The 19,609-nt window shown below is 50.2% G+C and overlaps 1 long non-coding RNA gene across 1 annotated transcript; it reads right to left on the bottom strand.

Moving 5' to 3' along the window:
• Nucleotides 1–8,851: 8,851 nt before the first annotated feature.
• Nucleotides 8,852–15,231, bottom strand: LOC125425381. Its single transcript, XR_007243358.1, has 3 exons — nt 15,053–15,231; nt 13,205–13,541; nt 8,852–9,718 (listed from the first exon to the last, which is right to left on the bottom strand). It is a non-coding gene; the product is annotated as an uncharacterized LOC125425381 (long non-coding RNA).
• Nucleotides 15,232–19,609: the final 4,378 nt, after the last annotated feature.

The raw sequence follows: 19,609 nt of genomic DNA, 5'->3' as shown, positions 1-19,609 counted from the left end.
CTGTGGCTCAGAATACCTTGGTCCAAAGGGAGGGGAGAGAGGACCATTGGGGGGGGGGTCTGCCCCTGGGAGAGGTAGGGTCTTGTCTGTCTGCTAAGAGACCAGTCCTGGCAGAACCCTGGCCTGGTCCAACTGCTACTGTGTCATCCAAGCTGGCCAGACCTGCCCTGGGGCCCCGGAAGGAATCCCTGCCTTGACCTTTGTCTTCAACTGCAGACGGTGCTGGTGGTCACCCCCCATGAGCCCCAAACCCCCGTAATACCCTGGCGCTTCCAGAGCTAGCCAACCTATGGGCCCAGAGAGATTTTGGCGTGGCACTCAATGACTCGCTGGTAAGTCCACACCCCCAACATAAGAACATCAGAACGAGCCTGCTGGATCAGACCAGAGTCCATCTAGCCCAGCACTCTGCTACTCGCATTGGCCTACCAGGTGCCTTTGGGAGCTCACGTGCAGGATGTGAAAGCAATGACCTGCTGCTGCTGCTGCTCCCGAGCACCTGGGTCTCGTTGCCTTTGCAATCTGGAGATCAAGGGAGGATCAAGATTGGTAGCCATAGATCGACTTCTCCTCCATGAATCTGTCCAAGCTCCTTTTAAAGCTTGTTTTAGGAGACCCCACCCTTGGCCTGCTCCTTTCCCTTCCAGCAGTCGTGCCTCTAAGGTGACTCTCTCCCTACCACTGAGTTTATCAAGGGCCACCACGTGGTACTCCTTGCGGTTTCCACCCCACCAGGGCGGTGTCCAGAGGGTCCCCCTTGTGGTGACCCCAAAGCGGAGGGGGGTGGCTGCCCCCAGGACTGGGGAGACCGGGGGGGGGGGGCAGGATAGTTCCTTCATGTTTCTCTCCCTTTTGCTGTCCCGGGCCACAGCTGGAGCGCATGGTAGCCGGCTGCTTCCACGATGCGCTGCTGCTGTATTTGAGGGCATTGAACGAGACGCTGCATGAAGGTGGCACCAAGCGGGATACCAGCCGCATCCTGGAAAAGATGAGGGACCTGAAAATCCAGGGTATGGGATGCTGGCAGGTGACAAAAGGGAGGCAATTTTGGGGAGGGAGGGGGGGCAGAGTTGAGGCCTTCTCCAGAGCCTGTCAGGAGGCCAACTCTGCCCTGAGTCACGAGCCATGAGTCACAGGTAGCAAGAGCCTCGTGGACATGATGTGGTACTTTCCCACCCCCAGGTGTCACTGGGATGGTGAGCATGGAAGGCAACATTGTGCGACAGGCAGATTTCGACTTGTGGAGCATGGCGGATGTGGAGAGTGGAGAATTCCAGGTGTGTGTTGACCCAGTCATGGTGGGACAAGAAGACCTCTCAGGTTGCCCCATTTGGCCCCTGCGTGGGTTTGGGGAAATAATGACCATGCACCTGAGAGCCCTGAGTGGGATTGGGTGTCTTGAGAATGGTTGGAAGGGCCCCCCACCCCTTTCAGTTTCTCAAGGATTCTGGGAATGGAGGGAGGGGCACTGTGCCTCTGTGATCTGAACCCTGCCCCTTCCTCCCACAGGTGGTGGGTCACTACAATGGGTCAGAGAAGCAGATCAACTGGTTGGCACCCTTCCATTGGAAGAACGGGAGCCCTTCTCTTGACATGTCACCTCATGTGGAAGACATGGACAATGCCTCCTATGGTAAGAGTGGGTGTGTCCAGAGTCAGTGGGATCTCCTCTCACTGACCCAGTCAGGTTGCTGAAGGTTCTGCTCTTTGGTTGTGAGCACAGAGCTGGTTTTTCACCAAGCAGTTTCGCTGTTCATGAGCCTCTGACACCTTTTCATTTGCATATTGAAACAGTACGGTCAGTGTTTGACGCATGAATGTTCTCGCACATCTAAATGGCAGTCCTGGTTTCCTACTAGCTCACACAAGGCCACCGTCAGCGTTCACTATGTGGCTGCCAATCCTAAAACATACCAACAGCAAATTGATCAGTGAGGCAGTGATTATCAGTAGTGGATTTAAGTCTTACCGTTTGGTGTTCATTTCACTCTGTGTTATTGTCAAGATTCGTGCCTGCCCAATTTCCCTCAGCCTTATGGGAGTTGTAGTCCTCTCTGTGTCGTTTAATTCCTTCGGACGAGCATCAGTTTTCGGTACAGGTGCAAAACAGCTTAAAAGGGGGAGGGAAGGGAAACGGAAACACCTCCACTTGTGTCCTTTTCTCTACAATACTCCTGCGTTGCTTTCTAATCACGGCCGAATAAGCGCTTCTCTCAACTCAGCTGGTTTCTCTTTGGATCAAGACTGTGGGAAAATCCAGATCCACAAGCACAGCAAGGCTGTTTTCTCAGGTATGAGGCAGGTATTCAGTGTGCCACGTCCAGGGCACTGTTCCGCTCGCACGCCACAGCTTGAAGTGGTGGTTCCAGGCTGGTCAGTGCTAAGCGGGCCTGCTCCAACGCTCACCAGGGAGCTCACGATCTGCCTGCTGATTGGATGAGGGAGCTGATTTATCGCCAGGCAGCCCAGCAGTTCAGAAGTACCTCAAGACTATTTGCCAGGTAAGTTTCTCCATATTCAAACAGTGTGGAGCAATTGGCAGTCTCTCACTCTTCCGTTTTGGAGTCTGATGTGCTGATGGAGCTGTGCAAAAAAAGTGTTTTTTTTTAATTCCCACCCCAATACAGCGCAACGGCCAATCAGGACGAGGAATAAAGAGCCGCTGAGCAGACTGCGCATTTGATCGCACGATCGTGGGGGAGTGCTGCACTTTTTGAAACCATGATAGACATCAATGTACTCATCACACACACACTGCAGTGGGGAGGGTGAAACCGCGATGAAACCTGGTTGTATCTGGATTGAATTTCTCAGTGCGGAAATGGCCTGAGAGTCTGGATCCATACAAACACTCACAGAAAGCTCCTCACTCCTGTAACAGAAGTAGCCTTCGTGTGTTTGAAAAAAGCCACGGACATGCTTTCTGGAGAACCCAGAGGTGAAGCAGAACAGACGTTGTTAAGAGAACAAATGACTATTGATTGGAAAAGATTCTGGATTAAATTACTGTCAGCAGAGACTGTGCTTTTGGAGGTTTTGTTTAGGAGTAATTATCTTGTTAATCACAAACAATAAAGAGTTTGCATTTCTGGCATATTTTAATGTATTGTCCTTTGGGACACCTTATCTTCTTTTGCAGTGAAATTCAAAGGAACCTTCCCTGGGAGTAAACCCCATTAAAGAGACCCAAGTAGTCTTCTTAGTAGAGGATTGCTCCATAAGAAAGCAGACTTTTCTTTATGCTCAAGGACAGCCACTCAGTACTCTTCCTTGAAATTCAACTTTCTTTCCAGCAAATTCTTGCAATTTGTGACCCTTGAAACCTTATACCCTGGGAATTTTGTTGCTACCGGACTGGAATCTTACTCTTCTACTGCAGACCAAAATGGCTCCCCACCTGAACCTTATTTACAATTATCACAGCATTTGAGATGTTTCAAGTTTTCCACAAAAAGCTGCAGAGAGGCTTAATGTGGTAGACATTTCACTGCATCCTATGTGAAAAAGATTGTAGCAGACCAAGACTTGCATATGATTCTCAGTTTTGAAACAATATTTCAACTGTGTATAGCATCCAAGCATGCAAGGACGTAGGTAAGGGGGGTTCTTGAGCTCAACCCCCCCATTACATGTCCAAAGCTCCTCCCCCAGTTTGTGTGTTTTTTGAAATTTTTTAGTGTTTTTTTATTTTTGGCCTGCATGGTGTGCGGTTTTAGGCTAGCAACACCAAAATTTCAGGGATTTGTTGGGAGACTCATCTGATAATACCACCCAGGTTTGGTGCGGTTTGGTTCAGGGGGTCCAAAGTTATGAACTCCCAAAGGGGGTGCCCCCATACCCCATTGTTTCCAATGGGAGCTAATAGGAGATGGGGGCTACACATTTGAGGGTCCATAACTTTGGACCCCATGAACCAAACTTCACCAAACCTGGGTGGTATCATCAGGAGGGTCTCCTAAAGATACCCTGAACGTTTGGTGCTGCTAGCTTAACAATTGCACCCCTGACAGCAGGCACCTCCCAAATTTCCCCAGATTCTCCTTTTAAATCCACCCCCTTCGGTATAGATTTAAAGGGAGAATGTGTCCCCAGTTTAAACACTGAAAGTGATGCTGTTTAAGAGTGAGGGATAATCCACCCCAAAACAGCATCACTTTCAATGTGGTTTTAACTGCGGGCCCAAGATTCTCCCTTTAAGGTGGATTTAAAAGGAGAATCTGGGCTCCCTAGTTTAAAGTGATGCTGTTTGGGGGTGGATACCAGCATCACAGTGACCACCCATTGGGGCCCCCCCCTGCAAAACTCAGATTTGCACCAGGTTCCATTTTCCCTAGCTATGCCTCTGCCTGGAGGGGAGGGCAGAAGGCTGGGAGCGCAGCTGGGGGGGCTGGGGAAGGGGAGTCTGCCACCCCTGGCCTTGGAGAGCTACTTTTATAAGCACTGAGTCTGGAGGTGGGGCTTGGGAAGGTGTGGCCATGCCCCCATGGGTGGGTGAGGGCGGGGCCCTGTCCCCAAACCCTGCCCCATAAAAAATCTATACCTATGTCCCTGCAAGCGTGTGTGTGTGGGGGGGGGGGATCCCCAAATCTATTGTTGGCTGAAGATGCAGAACAGCCCAAATGCTCACGGGGTTGGAGTTTCTTCCCAGCAAGGAAAGGGTAAATGCTCTGGGGCTCATCAGTTTTAAAACATAAACCCAAAGAGAAGGGTGGGGGGTGAAGGAACAGGACTCCCAGACCTCCCCCTTTCACTCAGGGGAAGGAAACCCTGTGGTTGTCCTGGGTCTTTGGTGACACCCCACCCTTCTCAGAGTACCATCAAACAAACTGGCATCACCAGCTGCCACCAATGAGGTTGTGCTTTTAGCACTCCACCTGCACTGCTGTATGACTACATTCAGTCGTAGTTCATGCCCAGTTTCCTGCAGGAGCTCAAAAGGTGTTTGGTAAGGGACTTGCCCCCTTACCTCCCCTTTCTACCTGCCCCCTTGCCCCTTTGATATTTGGGAATAAAAATTCTTGTGCTTGTTTGCAAGGCGCGATTCTCCTGCCCGAGCTGTGACCATCACCTCCAAATAAAATCCTTTGCTTTGAAGAACGCCAGCTTCCTGCGCCTCATTACGTTGCTGAGCTGAAATCACTTATTGTTACCCGAGTCACAGCGGTAACAAAACAAACTGGGATCCAGGGACCGTTTACTAACGCGTCAAGGCGTTAGTAAATGCGTCAAGGCGTTTACTAACGCGTCAAGGCCAACCATTCAAACAGAAGATTATGAGATTGACAGATATTCCACAAGGGTAGTGGGCCAAGCAACGGTTAAATCTTCGGAAGGCATATCTTGGGCACAAGAACTTATGGAGTATGCAGCACTGGAAGACTGTTTATTAGAACCAGATCTTGATCTGGTTCCCAATGACTCGCCCCCTCAGACGGTAGCAATGAACAACCCTATTGAGGGGATGGATTCTCGCAATGGGTGTGTATTTCACGATAGTAATGGGGTGTTGGACCAACTAAATGAGGCGGATTGACTGATATTGCAAACATCTGACCCCAATACATCTCTCAGCCTCCTATCTTGGAATATAGCGGGTTGGAAAAATAAGGCCAATAATCCCGATTTTTTAACATTTCTTAAAGATTTTAACATCCTTCTGTTCCAAGAAACTTGGACCCCTCTCCCTATTGTAGCCCAAGGATATCAAGCGTATTGTCTTCCCGCTCATAAGTCTAATAAGATGGGAAGGCACCAGGCGGGTCTGGCAATCTTGGTAGCACAAGAATTGAACCTCCGGATCACAGAGTTACCAGTATGCTATCATTTAGCTCAGGCTATTCTATGTGAGGGCTTGATCTCTCCCCTCCTAGTGGTTAACATCTACCTTCCCCCTACGGCGGATAGCGAAACCGTCCATTCACATTGGATGTGTATCACAGACTACCTTGATAGCCTGAAACAACTATATCCTATGACTGAAATAGTGGTAGCGGGTGACCTTAATGCTCGAATTGGAGGTAACGAGACTGCCCTGATTACATCCTTGGGGCTTGAACTTGATACCCTTCCCTGGTTCTTCTCACTTCCTAGGTTCTCTAAAGATAATAACTCAAATATAGCTGGGAAAGAGCTAATTTCTTTTGCCATACAGAACAATCTATGCATATTAAATGGACTTACTCAATTTAGTAACTCTGGAGAGGTCACCTTTGCCATTAGGAAGGGGAGTAGTGTGGTTGATTATATTTTAATATCCCCCAACCTTTTTGAATATGTAGGTGAATTCCAGGTATTATTCCACCATTTAAGTGATCATCTGCCTCTTTCAGTTATATTAAAATATAAAACTCCTCCCCATCCCCAGCCGACAGTTGAAGTGAGTTCGCCAAATCACTTACTTCCTAGAGTTAGATGGTCTGAGGCATTGGAGTACAAAATTACACAGCTTCTCAGCTCTCAAGAGCTGAAGCAACTGAGGTTGGATATGCTAAGTGATCCATCCCCGGATGAGATGGTTTTAAAACTTGATGACATCACCAAAAAAATTAAGGATTTAATCCAACAGTCCCAATGCAAGAATGTATCCTTGCCCAATAAATCTCCACGCAGGTTGGAATTCTGCTCTAGGAGTATGGCCATAAAACACTCACTGCGGGAAATTTACAAAAACTATAAAAGCCAAAAATGGGATAGCCTGCCCACATCTTACTTTACGTTAAAAACGCAATTAGCATTGCAACTACGGACTAATCAACAAGAGGCAATTGATCGTTGCTGGAATTCCTTGATTCAATCAGTACAGGACAACGACTCTTAAAGATTCTGGAAAATAGTCACTGGTGGGCTTAGAGATAGCAGTATCCTTCCTTCTAGTATCTCAAGATCACAATGGTATGAGTTTTTTTTGGAAACAATGGGGGAGTGCCAGAATTCTCATTCCACCCTGGTTCATGTTCTACCTTCTGACAACCCCTGGCCTCCCGTGTCCTCTCTTGAGATTGGGAAACTTATAAGCCAACTTAAACGAGGTAAAGCTGCTGGTCCTGACACTCTTCTTCCAGAGTTGTTTATAGTATTTAGGGAATGGTGGTCCCTTATAATGGCACGATTGTTTAACATGGTTAACCAAACAGGCATAATTCCCACTGTGTGGAGCTACTCAATTATCATCCCTATCTATAAGAAGGGTGACCCTAACAGTCCATCTAATTATAGACCAATCAGTCTTCTCTCTGTCTTGGGAAAACTTTATGCCAAATACCTCCTTGGGAAATTAACTGATTGGATTGTTGATAAAAATGTCATAGGGAAGGAACAAATTGGATTCCAAAGGGGTAAGTCAACCCTCGACCACTGCCTGGTGTTAAGTTGCTTGATAACTAAATATAAGAGGAAAAAGAGCCCCTTGCATGCAGCCTTTATCGATCTCCGGGGCGCATTTGATTCTGTTAATAGAGAGATTCTCTGGAAGAAACTCAGCAGCCAAGGTGTAGAGCCAAGGTTGCTTGAATTAATTAAGATCCTGCACACAAACACCTATTGCCACGTGAGATGTAACATGGAGGGATTGTTAACCCCAAAAATTCAAGTTACTAAAGGGGTAAAACAAGGTTGCGTATTGGCTCCTACACTCTTTAAGCTCTTTATTAACGATCTAGCTTCCACACTAAGTGAGGCCCAAGTACATAGTCCAACTCTGGACTCAACTTCCATACCCCTGCTTCTGTTTGCTGATGACGCAGTTGTACTTTCGCGCTCACGAGTCGGACTAAGGAGAGCTTTAGAGTGTTGTATAGAATACTGCACACTCAACGATTTGCAACTTAACTCAGATAAATCCAAAATTGTGGTATTTACCCATAAATGGAAAGCCACCAATTGGCGGATAGGCCACAGTAGTTTCGAGCAGGTGCAGTCATATAAATACCTAGGGCTTACCTACCATCATAGGGCCTCCTGGACACTACATAGGAATCGGGCCATCTCCGCCACTAAATTAAGTGCCTCAGCCATTATACGCTTCCTCTATGGGAAAGGCCGAGGATACATCCCTGCAGCGTTGAGAGCATTTAATGCCAAAGTGAGTCAACAAATCCTTTATGGGATCCCCATCTGGATAGGGGCATGGAGCAGAGAGGTTGAAAGGGTCCAGTCATACTTTCTGTATAAAATCCTTGGCTTGCCCCATTCTGTTCCCTATGCGGCCCTGTGCTTAGAAACAGGCCAGCATCGCCTGGAAACTCTGGCCTGGTGCCGTACATTCAAGTTTTGGGCCAGGATTTGTTTTAATCGAGATGAACTGGACTATATATCCCAGGGACGCTCCATCCTCCACACAACCCAGTGGTGGGTTAAAATCGAAGCCAAACTTAATGAGTTGGGCATTTCCTTGGAGGACCTGCTAATGCTAACAGAGCAGGAGGTCTATGGGGCTATCAAGAAGAGACTTTTTGACAGAGAGTTCCAACAGATGCTAGAGGAAGCTAATAAAACCTGTTCCCCGATCTCTCTGGGAATACCTATGGATAGACTAATTGCAGCCCAGTACCTTTATCTCCTGGTTGAGGCCCGGTGGCGTAGAGCAATCACCTTAGCTAGATGTAATGTCCTGCCTTCTTCCTTTAGCTTTGGACGCCACCTTGGAATCCCACATAAAGAAAGGAAATGCCCGTGTGGCATGGGTTCTGTGGAAACAGTATCTCATATGCTGTTGGATTGTCCCTTTTATGAGATAGGTAGGAAGAAGCACATAATCCCCTTCCTGCATGGAAGTGAAGGCATTACAGATAAACAGAAGGTTATATATCTTTTAAACAGCCACAACTACGAGCTGTTGGAAGCGGTGGCTAAATTTTTTAATGGTGTTATTTTAACTCGTCAGAAATTGTAAAGTTGTAAAGGCTGTTATTATCTTGCTAAGCTAATTTTAAACAATTTATATGCCATTAAAGGTATTCGAAATCGAACTGGGATCCCCAGCTGCCACCAGTGACTCAGAGTATGTCTCTTGCTAAATGGGGTTGTGCATTTAGCATGCCACCTGCACTGCTGTATATAGGTTCCATCCAGCCACAGTACATGCCCAATTTTGTCCAGGAGCTCCAAAGGGGGTGATCCCTTGCAACGTCATCGTAGCTGCCCTGCTCCAGGGATGGTGAGCCTCCCCACTGTCCCTCCACATGACCACAATGCAGGTGGCAAGACCACATAGGTGGGGTGGGTTCCCAGAGATCAGCATTTGAAATAGAAGGAAGTTTAAAACGTGAATAAAAAGAATAGTGGTCTGTCCAAGCATTCAGGCTGAGCGAGGGAAAAAAGAACAGGTGAAAACAGGCAGCCCCCTTTCGAAGCTGATGCTTATCCATATTATACCGGTTCAACGCAAAGCTGCAGCTGTTTAAAGTCCCACAATAGTTTTCTTGTAATGGTTGGGACTTCTGCATGGATGAAGTGGTGTCCCCAGGGAAAAACCGAATCCTCCGTGGCTTGTGTCAGATACTGGAACAACAAGGAACTTCTTCCTCTTGTGCTGAGTCCATCCTAGCTTAGGGTCAGAGGGATCTCTGCATGATAAGCAACGGAAATGATGTTCTGGTCAGGGCTGGATGGTGCTGCTTCTCCCACACACAGAGACACACAGCATCTTGCCATGTTGGGCCCGAGGCACCCAGAAATGACAGGTAGTTAAACTAAGGGAACCCATCTTGGTCCCAGGATGCTGGGGAAAGATAGGTATAGAAATGTTTTAAGGAAATATCTCAAAGCATGAAAATGACAGCAACATTCACTTCTACAACACAGAACAGGCCTTCTGCCTAAAAGCCTAACTATACAGGACTGTATGTTTTCTTCACGCTGTCCCTTGATCCACCTCAGGTTCTTGTGCTCACATGTCGGCTGCAAGTTCCTTGTTTGGAATTTGATGTCCAGCGTCCCAAATTTGGGCCAGGACTGGGCCACTTCCACAAATTAAAACAGCCTTATTCTTCACTTTTCATTCTCCAAGGTGGCTGAGGACAGATTGCAATAAGAAGGCAGAAAACCTGGATGAGGGGGGTTAAACTGGCGTGGGGCCCACGAGGGTCAGGGGCAGAAGGCTTCTGACTGGCAGGAACCAATGAGCAGCCACTGGGGTGTGGGGTGTCACCTGTCAGTCCTTCTGTCAGGTTTCGGATTGGGCACTCCTAGAAATCAGCCTCCCTGCCTCAGGTAAGCTCAGGGCTGGCAGCACACCCAGGAAATGGCGGTGTGGGGTCCCATAGGGCTGGACCCTTCAGACAGCCAATCCCTCATCCACCAGAAGGGCTGCTCATTCTGAGTCCACTCGTGGGGAGGGAGGGAGGGAGGGAGGGAGGGAGCGCGCCTTCTGTGGATCAACTCTCTTGTTTCTTGGCCTCTTGTGTGTCTTAATCCTGCAAGTTGTTTCACACCTGTGCTCTGTCTTCCTCCTTGGAACTCATGGGGAGATACCCTACTTTATTCCCACAACAACCCTGTAAAGTAGGTTGGGTTGAGAGAGTGACTAGCTGAAGATTCCTGACTAAGCAGGCATTTGAACTCAGGTCTTCTTGAGTCAGTCTCAGAAAAAAGCCCAGAACTGCTCTAACTGCTTGGGGTTGGCAGGGTGGCAGGCCTGTCCCCGCTACATTCAGCCTTCCCCCTTCACTTCTGACACCAGGACATCACACTGTATCAGACAGCACCTTCTGTGGATCAACTCTCTTGTTTCTTGGCCTCTGTGTGTCTTAATCCTGCAGGTTGTTTCACACCTCTGTGTTCTGCCTTCCTCTTTGGAACTCGTGGGGAGATACCCTATTTTATAAGCACAACAACCCTGTAGGCTGAGAGAGAGTGACTAGCTGAAGATTGATGCAAGCATTTGAATTCAGGTCTCAGAAAAAAGCCCAGAGCTGCTGTAGTTGCCTGAATATCAAGAAGCCTCATTTGAGGAGGGCGAGGAGCAAGACTGGAAACAGAGAGAGAGACAGCTGGGTCTCAGGAGGGGGGTGTCAGGAGACGTCCTGTGGTCACCAGTGAGAGGGGCTTGGGCAGAGCTCTGAGGAGGGGGTCCCACAGCACTGATCACCCGCGTATAATTCTCTGAAAGGGTCCTGGGAAGACCAATTCATAGAGACCTTGAGGTTTAAAACGGGCTTTCTTTTGTGGCACTATGATTAACGCCCTGCACAACAGTGATCAAACTAAAGACTTGAGAAGTGATGACACCAACAGAACATCTTATCATCTGTTTCATCTTATCCTGCTTTGTGGTGTGTTGTTCAGAGCACCTCCATCAACAGTTTTTTATCAGTAAAACTTGCAGGCTTGTGCACTTCTGCTGATTGATAACTTTATTCAGCAGGGAGATCAAGAACGCAGATTAACACGCACCTCCGAGTACCAAACATTCCCCATAAAGAATCCCTCTTGTTTCCTGGGTGTTCTGGTGACAGACCAGGCCCAAGGGAAGGGTGGGTGACCCCCCCCCCCCCGGCTCTGGTATTTGGAACCTGCCACAAAAGAAGGAATATCTGGTCACTGAGCTGACCATTCAAGGATGACTGTTCTGTATCCGTGTTTCCTACCTCTGCTGCCAGGGGAGCCTCCCCCCCCCCTCGCCTGACACCTGGATTGTCCTAGAGGTGCTTCACATGCCCAACCTGTTCTCCCCCCATCACTGCCAGCTCTGCCTCTTCTGCCCCACCCCAAACATTCCCTTTGCTGCACCACCCTGCCTGCTCCATCCCACCCCCCAAGATGGCTCAGAGCATATTCCTGCACACACACACACACTCTTCTACCGTCCTGCTTCTTAATAGACTGCAGGAACTATGCCAGCCTCTTGTGGACGGGAGCCCCCACCCTCCCCTGTCACCAGAACCGGCTGGGGAAATAAAATGGGTTCTTGGCGGGTGCAGGGGATATTCGGTTTTCAGGGGTGTGTGTCAATCTGCATTCTTGATCTCCCTGCTGGGTAAAGATATTGGTCAGCAGAAGTGCACAGATCCACAAGTTTTACTGATAAAAAGCAGTTGGTGGTGGAGGCCCTGCGAGCAACACACCGCAAAGCAGGATAAGACGAAATAGGTGATAAAATGTTCCTTATGTGTCATCAGTTCTCATGCCTGACTTCTAACCAAAGTTTTGCAGAGTGTTAATCTTAGTGCCCCCAAAAAAGTTACAAACCCATGCATTGGTTTCCCCTGAACCCTTCGTATATTGGGGTGTTCAGTGCTGACCCCAGAGGGGCTGGGACCCCCTCCTGAGAGCTCTGTCCAAGCCTCTGTCCATCTGTGGCCTCAGGACGCTCCCTCTCCCTCCCCCTCCCCCCTCTCTCACTGTCTCTCTCTCTCTCTCACACACACACAGACACACATGCGCTCCCAGTCTTGCTCCTCTCCCTCCTGGAACGAGACCTCTTGATATTCAAGAAACAAGAATTAGAGCAGCTGCAGGCTTTTCGTTAAGATTGGCTCAAAGAACCCCGAGTTCAAATGTCTGCTTAGTCTTGAATCCTCAGCCACTTGCTCTTTCTCAGCCTAGTCTACTTTGCAGGGTTGTTGTGAGAATAAAATAGAAAGGGAGGGAGGGAGGGAGGGAGGGACGGACGGACGGACGGACGGACGGATGGACAGAGGTTTGGACAGAGCTCTCAGGAGGGGGTCTCAGCCCGCTCTCCCATTCTGGGGGCAGCAGTGAACACCCCAATATACTTCTCTGGAAGGGTTCAGGGGAAACCAATGCATGGGTTTGTAACTTTTTTTGAGGCACTAAGATTAACACTCTGCAAAACTTTGGTTAGATGTCAGGCATGAGAACTGATGACAAATAAGGCTCTCTCCTTCCCTCTCTGGGTGATCATTTTCTTCTGTCACCTGCGCATGTGCTTCCCCTCCATCTCAACTCTGCACACACTTCCTGCTGGAACAGAAACAGAAGGCCAAGGGAAGCAACAGTAAGCAGGGTCCAGCAAATGAATACCTGCAGCTTCCTTATACTCAATCAACCCTCGGTCCGTCAAGGTCAGTAGTGTCTACTCAAGACTTGCACCAGGTCTCACGGAGGGGTCTTTCCTGTTAAACCCCCCCCCCCATCTTTTTACCTTTTGCATTAGATAGTTCACGTTTCCCCCCCCCCACCAGATCTCACTATTTGACAACCAGTGTGAGAATATTACAGTCAGAACCTCTTCTTCACAACTCACCTCATCTACTGCTGGATCATTTCCTTGGAGATGTCAGGGTGTGAAATGGGGCCTTGTGCATGAAGGGCTCAGACATTTAGAGATATGACCCCAGGGATCAGGGCAGCCCCAGAAAAACAAGACTGGTCCTCCGCTTTTTGGCACAAAACCTGAAGCCTGGCAGGTGTCGATGGTCTGTCCATGGACTCCTCTGCAAGCAACCCTCTGTAAGATCTGCCAGGCCACCCATTCCCACCTGCTGCACCACCTCCAGGGGTCCAAGGCGTAGGCCCTGGTGGATTTCCACAAAGCCTCCAGCCAACGTGAACGTGATGCCGGGGGAGAGTTTGGCCCGGGCCTGGCATGAGAGAAACGGCAAATTTAGTCCCCGCCCAGGGACGTAGGTATAGATTTTTATGGGGGGTTCGGGGGTGGGGCCACACCCCCACCCACCCCTAGGGCATGGCCACGCCTCCCCAAGCCCCGCCCCTGGCCTAGCACTTATAAAAGCAGCTCTCCAAGGCCGGGGACGGCAGACTCCCCCGCCCTGCCCTCCCCTGCCCCCCACCAGCTGGGCTCCCAGCCGGCAGCTGGCAGTTCCTTCTGCCCTCCCCTCTGGGCAGAGGCATAGAGGGAAAATGGAGCCCGGTGCAAAATCTGAGTTTTGTGCCCCTCCCCCACCCCGGCAGCCACTGTGATGCTGGAATCCACCCCCAAACAGCATCACTTTCAATGGTGTTTAAACTAGAGAGCCCAAATTCTCCTTTTAAATCCACCTTAAAGGGAGAATCTGGGGTCCCCAGTTAAACAACATTGAAAGTGATGCTGTTTTGGGGTGGATTATCCCCCAGCCTGAAACAGCATCACTTTCAATGTAGTGTAGTGGTTAAGAGCAGGTGCATTCTAATCTGGAGGAACCAGATTTGATTCCCTGCTCTGCCGCTTGAGCTGTGGAGGCTTATCTGGGGAATTCAGATTAGCCTGTACACTCCCACACATGCCAGCTGGGTGACCTTGAGCTAGTCACAATTTTTCAGAGATCTCTCAGCCCCACCCACCTCACAGGGTGTTTGTTGTGAGGGGAGAAGGTCAAGGAAGTTGAAAGATCCTTTGAATCTCCTACAGGAGAGAAAGGGGGATATAAATCCAAACTGTTCTTCTTCTTCTAAACTGAGGACCTCAGATTCTCCCTGTAAATCCATGCCGAAGGGGGTGGATTTAAAAGGAGAATCTGGGGAAATTTGGGGGATGCCTGCTGTCAGGGGTGCAATTGTTAAGCTAGCAGCACCAAACTTTTAGGGTATCTTTAGGAGACTCTCCTGATGATACCTGCCAGGTTTGGTGAAGTTTGGTTCAGGGTGTCCAAAGTTATGGACCCTCAAAGGTGTAGCCCCCATCTTCTATTAGCTCCCATTGGAAACAATGGAGGATGGGGTCACCCCCTTTGGGAGTCCATAGCTTTGGACCCCCTGGACCAAACTTCACAAAACCTGGGTGGTATCAATAAGAGACTCTCCTGATGATACCTGCCAGGTTTGGTGAAGTTTGGTTCAGGGTGTCCAAAGTTATGGACCCTCAAAGGTGTAGCCCCCATCTTCTATTAGCTCCCATTGGAAACAATGGAGGATGGGGTCACCCCCTTTGGGAGTCCATAGCTTTGGACCCCCTGGACCAAACTTCACAAACCCTGGGTGGTATCAATAAGAGACTCTCCTGATGATATCTGCCAGGTTTGGTGAAGTTTGGTTCAGGGTGTCCAAAGCTATGGACCCTCAAAGGTGTAGCCCCCATCTTCTATTAGCTCCTATTGGACGGAGCTTCGGACATAAATGGGGGGGTTTGAACCCGAGAACCCCCCCCCCTCCTTACCTACGTCCTTGTCCCTGCCCCTTGCCCGAGGAGGCTGGCCTCTCGCCCCCCCCCCCACCGCCGCCCCCGGAGGAGAGGCGGGAGGGAGGAAGGGAGGCACGGAGGGTTCCTTATCAGGAGGGGGCACCGCAGCCGCCCCACAGAAAGAAGGAGGAGCGCAGAGACCCGGAGCCAAGAGTAGCCCCTTCTTCCTCCCGCCCACCCATGGCCCTGCCGCCGCCGCTGCTCCTGCTGGCCCCGTTGCTGCTCTCGGCAGCCCGGCCCGCCCCCACGGAGGTGACTGTGGGGGCGCTGCTGCCCGAGGACCCCCGGCGCTCTCCCTTGGCTTGGCCGCGGGTCGGGCCCGCCTTGAGCCTGGCCCTGGAGGCGCTGGAGCCGCAGCTGAGCCAGGCCGCCCTCGCCGTCCGCCCCGTCTTCGTCCCCGTGCAGGACGACCGCGGCTGCGACTTGGAAGCGCTGCAGCTCAAGGTGGTCGACCTGAAGGCCTCCCACGACCCCGACGTGCTGGTGGTGGGGGGCACCTGCGCCCTCGGGGAAGCCTTCACCGGCCCGTGCTGCTGGCTCGCCTCACTGGCGGCTGCCGCTTCTGACGCTCGGCGGCCTCGACTGGAAGAGCGACACCTGGGCCCGCAGGATCGCCACGACGGTGCAGGCGTACCCGGCGGGGCACGGGCTGAACGTCTTGGTGTCCCACCTGCTGCGGCACTTCAACTGGACCTCCCGCGCCGCCGTCGTCGTCTTAGATTATGAAGTCCCTGCCGTCGACGTCGATTATGAAGTCCCCGATGCCATCAACTTGGAGGACTTGTTCCAGGTCGGCCCCAACTACACTGCCTATGGACTCATCTATTACGAGCCGGACAAGGCTGTCCAGTCAATCCGGACCCACGGGCGAGGTGAGGCTGATCAGACGAAACCTGCTGTGGCCGTTCAGTTGGCCGGTGCCACCTTCGCTGCCCGCCTCTGCCAGCCTGTCGGGAGGGGTCCTCCTAGTCTACCACCGGCCCCGGGGGCGGGGGCTCAGGTCTCGGAGTCAGCAGCACCCTGCCCCCACCCGCACCTGTGCTCCCTGGGACGTCACACCTGGTTGCCCCCTTCTTCCTGGAGCGCAGGGGCCGGGAAGGTGGTGGAATTGGAGGGCATTAGGAGGGGGCCGAGAAGGCCACTCGTCTGGGGGCACGGGGAATACAAACAAGGGATTTCGTGCTGAATCCTTACAAATTATTATTTGCATTATTTGTAATTGCAGGATAAATGGGGAGCTGTGTTCAATCCTGCGCTCTCTGTCCATACCCTGATTCTAACTGTATGAATTTTCTTGGGTCATAATTTTCCATGTATTTTTAAAGGGTCTTTTTTGTGGTGGGGTTTTGGGCGCTCAAACTGCTGCTGTTGTCTGGTCTGGCACGTGGCCCTGGAGGCTTTCTTCTGAGCAAATATGTTGTGGGTGTGATCAAGATGGATGGAAAGTCAGTTTATTCATGGGGGCGGGGGGGGCAGGGTAGTTAAACAAAAAAGAGGATTGGTGGCTTTGAGCCATGCAGTCCATGGACATTTGACGTGACATGATGGGTCTCAGAGGTGGGATCTGGTAGAATCCATACAGAAACTGGACAGATGCATGAGGATCTGTGTTTTCAATGCATTTTTGTACCAAAGAGGCACCGTGAAAGTATTTTTTAAAAAATCCAGTTAATTGATGATGGTATGAAATGTGATGAAATGGTGGATTTGGGTGGAGTTCAGGAAAAATTTTCAGGGACACAATAGTTTGCTGCCCCACGGCAGGACCATAAAATGCTGGATCCCTGATTTTTATGGTTCTGGCCCTGGAGAGCTGTGATATAATAATAATTTCCTGTTCTTTCAGTAGCCCTGTGGCCATGTTTTGAATAAACCCACATACAGCTTTCTTGCCTGCATATATGTAACTGCAAGGAAGTCCCAATGCACGTACACTTGACCAGTGATACTGCAGACTGGGATAAATGTTGGATTTGTACCTCGCTTTCAGCTGTACATGCGTTGTCTGTAACATGAGAATCACTCAATGCACATACAAGGACAATGAGATAGACTGGGTGTTTGGATTGTAAGTGTGTCTGCTGTAATTTACGGAGAGAGTTTGTGTACAGTTCTTATGGATTCATGAGAATCTATGTCCTGAATCTATGTTTTTGAGATAAACTGGGCGATTAAATTGTGTGTCCACTGTAATTTAGGGACAGGATTTGCGTACAGTTCTTATGGATTCATGAGCATCTGTGCCCTGAATCTATGTTTTTGCTTCATGGCCCTGGCCAAAGAATTCAATTCATGATTTTATTGTGTGATTTGTGGACATCAGTGTGAGCTGTAATCTTCCTGCATATCTGGTGAGGCTCACTGTAAAAATCCGCGAACAGCCAGCTTTACTTTCTGCCTTTGATTGATAAGTTTTTTGGCCCTAAGGCCTTCGCGAAGCACTGGAGCTTTGTTTTCTGGGGGTAAAGTGTAGGAACATTGAGATGTTTCCACTCTACAGTGAATTCCAGTGAAGTCCATATAAAAGTCACAAGGGGTTATCCACAGTGCTCATGAATTGCTGAGTTCTGAGTTTTGGGTGGGTTTGGGAGCACCTTCCTTATGAGGAGAGGCTGCACAGTGTTTGGGACTCTTCAGTTTGGAGAGGAGACGTCTGAGGGAGTGGGTATGATTGAAGTCTATAAAATTATGCATGGGGTGGAAAATGTCGACAGAGAGAAATTTTTCTCTCTTTCTCACTATACTAAAACCAGGGGGCATCCATTGAAAATGCTGGGGGGGAAGAATTAGGATTAATAAAAGGAAACATTTCTTCACGCAGGCGTGATGGGTGTTTGGAATATACTGCCACAGGAGGTGGTGATGACCACTAACCTGGATAGCTTTATTTTATTATTATTATGTATTAAATTTAATAGACCACCCTACCCCCCAAGAGCTCAGTGGTAAGTTGGACATGGGTGGCGCTGGAGCAGGCTGGGCTTGGACAGATTCATGGAGGAGAAGTTAATCTATGGATACCAATCTTGATCCTCCTTGATCTGAGATTGCAAATGCCTTAGCAGACCAGGTGCTCAGGAGCAGCAGCAGCAGAAGGTCATTGTTTTCACATCCTGCATATGAGCTTCCAAAAGCATCTGGTGGGCCACTGCGAGTGGACTCTGGTCTGATCCAGCAGGCTCTTTCTTATGTTCTTTAAGTGCAATCTGGCAAAAAGCTCATTTTCATTAAGGGAGGGGAGTACCGGCGGGGACATCTTGATGGAAACCTAGATACTGGAGAAGGGAGACAACTCTGCAGTGCCCATGTAATGAGGTGCCAAAGAAAGGGCATCCTTGTGCCCACATAACTTGTTTAAGTCAAGTTTTGTGCTTCATGTGTGAGCAAGTATGCCCCACTGCCCAGCCTCCTGGCCTCCATTCCTTCCTTTATGTCTGACAGATTCTTCTCTGGCCGGTGTGCTTTCTTCTCAGTGGTCTTCATCGGTGCGTCTCTGGAGATACTGCAGCAGATCATGCGTGTGGCGCAGGCCCAGAACATGACCAACGGTGACTACGTCTTCTTCCACCTGGACTTCTTTGGGGGAATCCTCCAAGCTGAGCGGTATCGCCAGACAGCCAAACCCTGGCAGAGCAAGGAGGGCCAGGATGCAGGAGATCTCCGAGAGGCCTTCCAGGTAGGAGCTACAGGATGAAAGAGAAGGAGAGGAAAACTGGAGGGCGGAGGGTGGGCGCTCCCCAAAGAACTTTGCCTTTCCCTGGTTGTGTCGCAGTGCAAAAGTGAAGCTATGATGGGATTTGGGGAGGATCACAGTTTAATGTGTTGAGTCAAGACTCCCAGGAGCTCCTGCATCTGAGCAGGTGCAGAGATCTTATCCCTTCTGATTGGGTGAGCATGGCCAGGTTCTTTGCCTTGAGACATACATAAGTTTGTTTTCTGGCTCCTCCAGACTGAGCCACATTTCCTGCAATGAGGGAGGGAGATTTGCAGTCGTGGGTCTTTGGGATCTGCCTCGAATGGGCAGCTGGAGGGGGTGTTGGGGAAGGCCGGCAGGAGAAGAGATGGTTTTACCTGGATGAAGCCAAGTGGAGCTTCTGGCCGCAGTTCTGTGTGTGAATCCAAGAGTCTGTGGGCCAAGATTCCCTTGGCCCAAAGGGAGGGGAGAGAAGGACATTGGGGGGGGGGGGGCTGCCCCTGGGCGAGGCAGGGTCTTGTCTGTCTGCTAGGAGGCCAGCTCCAGCTGAACCCTGGCCTGGCCAAACTGCTGCTGTGTCATCCAAGCTGGCCAGACCTGCCCTGGGCCCCCGGAAGGTGTCCCTGCCTTGACCTTTGTCTTCAACTGCAGACGGTGCTGATGGTCACCCCCCACGGTGCCCTTCCAAACCCTCGAATGCCCATGCTTCTAGAGCTGGGCTGATCCTGCGGGCCCAGAGAGATTTTGGCGTGGCACTCAATGACTCGCTGGTAAGTCCACACACCCAACCCCTCCTGCCTCCTCCTCCCTTCTCTTATTATGGGGTGGAGAGCAGGGCC

The sequence above is a fragment of the Sphaerodactylus townsendi genome, unplaced genomic scaffold (assembly GCF_021028975.2).
Source record: "Sphaerodactylus townsendi isolate TG3544 unplaced genomic scaffold, MPM_Stown_v2.3 scaffold_35, whole genome shotgun sequence".
NCBI lineage: Eukaryota > Metazoa > Chordata > Lepidosauria > Squamata > Sphaerodactylidae > Sphaerodactylus > Sphaerodactylus townsendi.
Note: the sequence above shows the minus strand (reverse complement) of the source record. Positions and strands in the feature narration are given on the sequence as shown.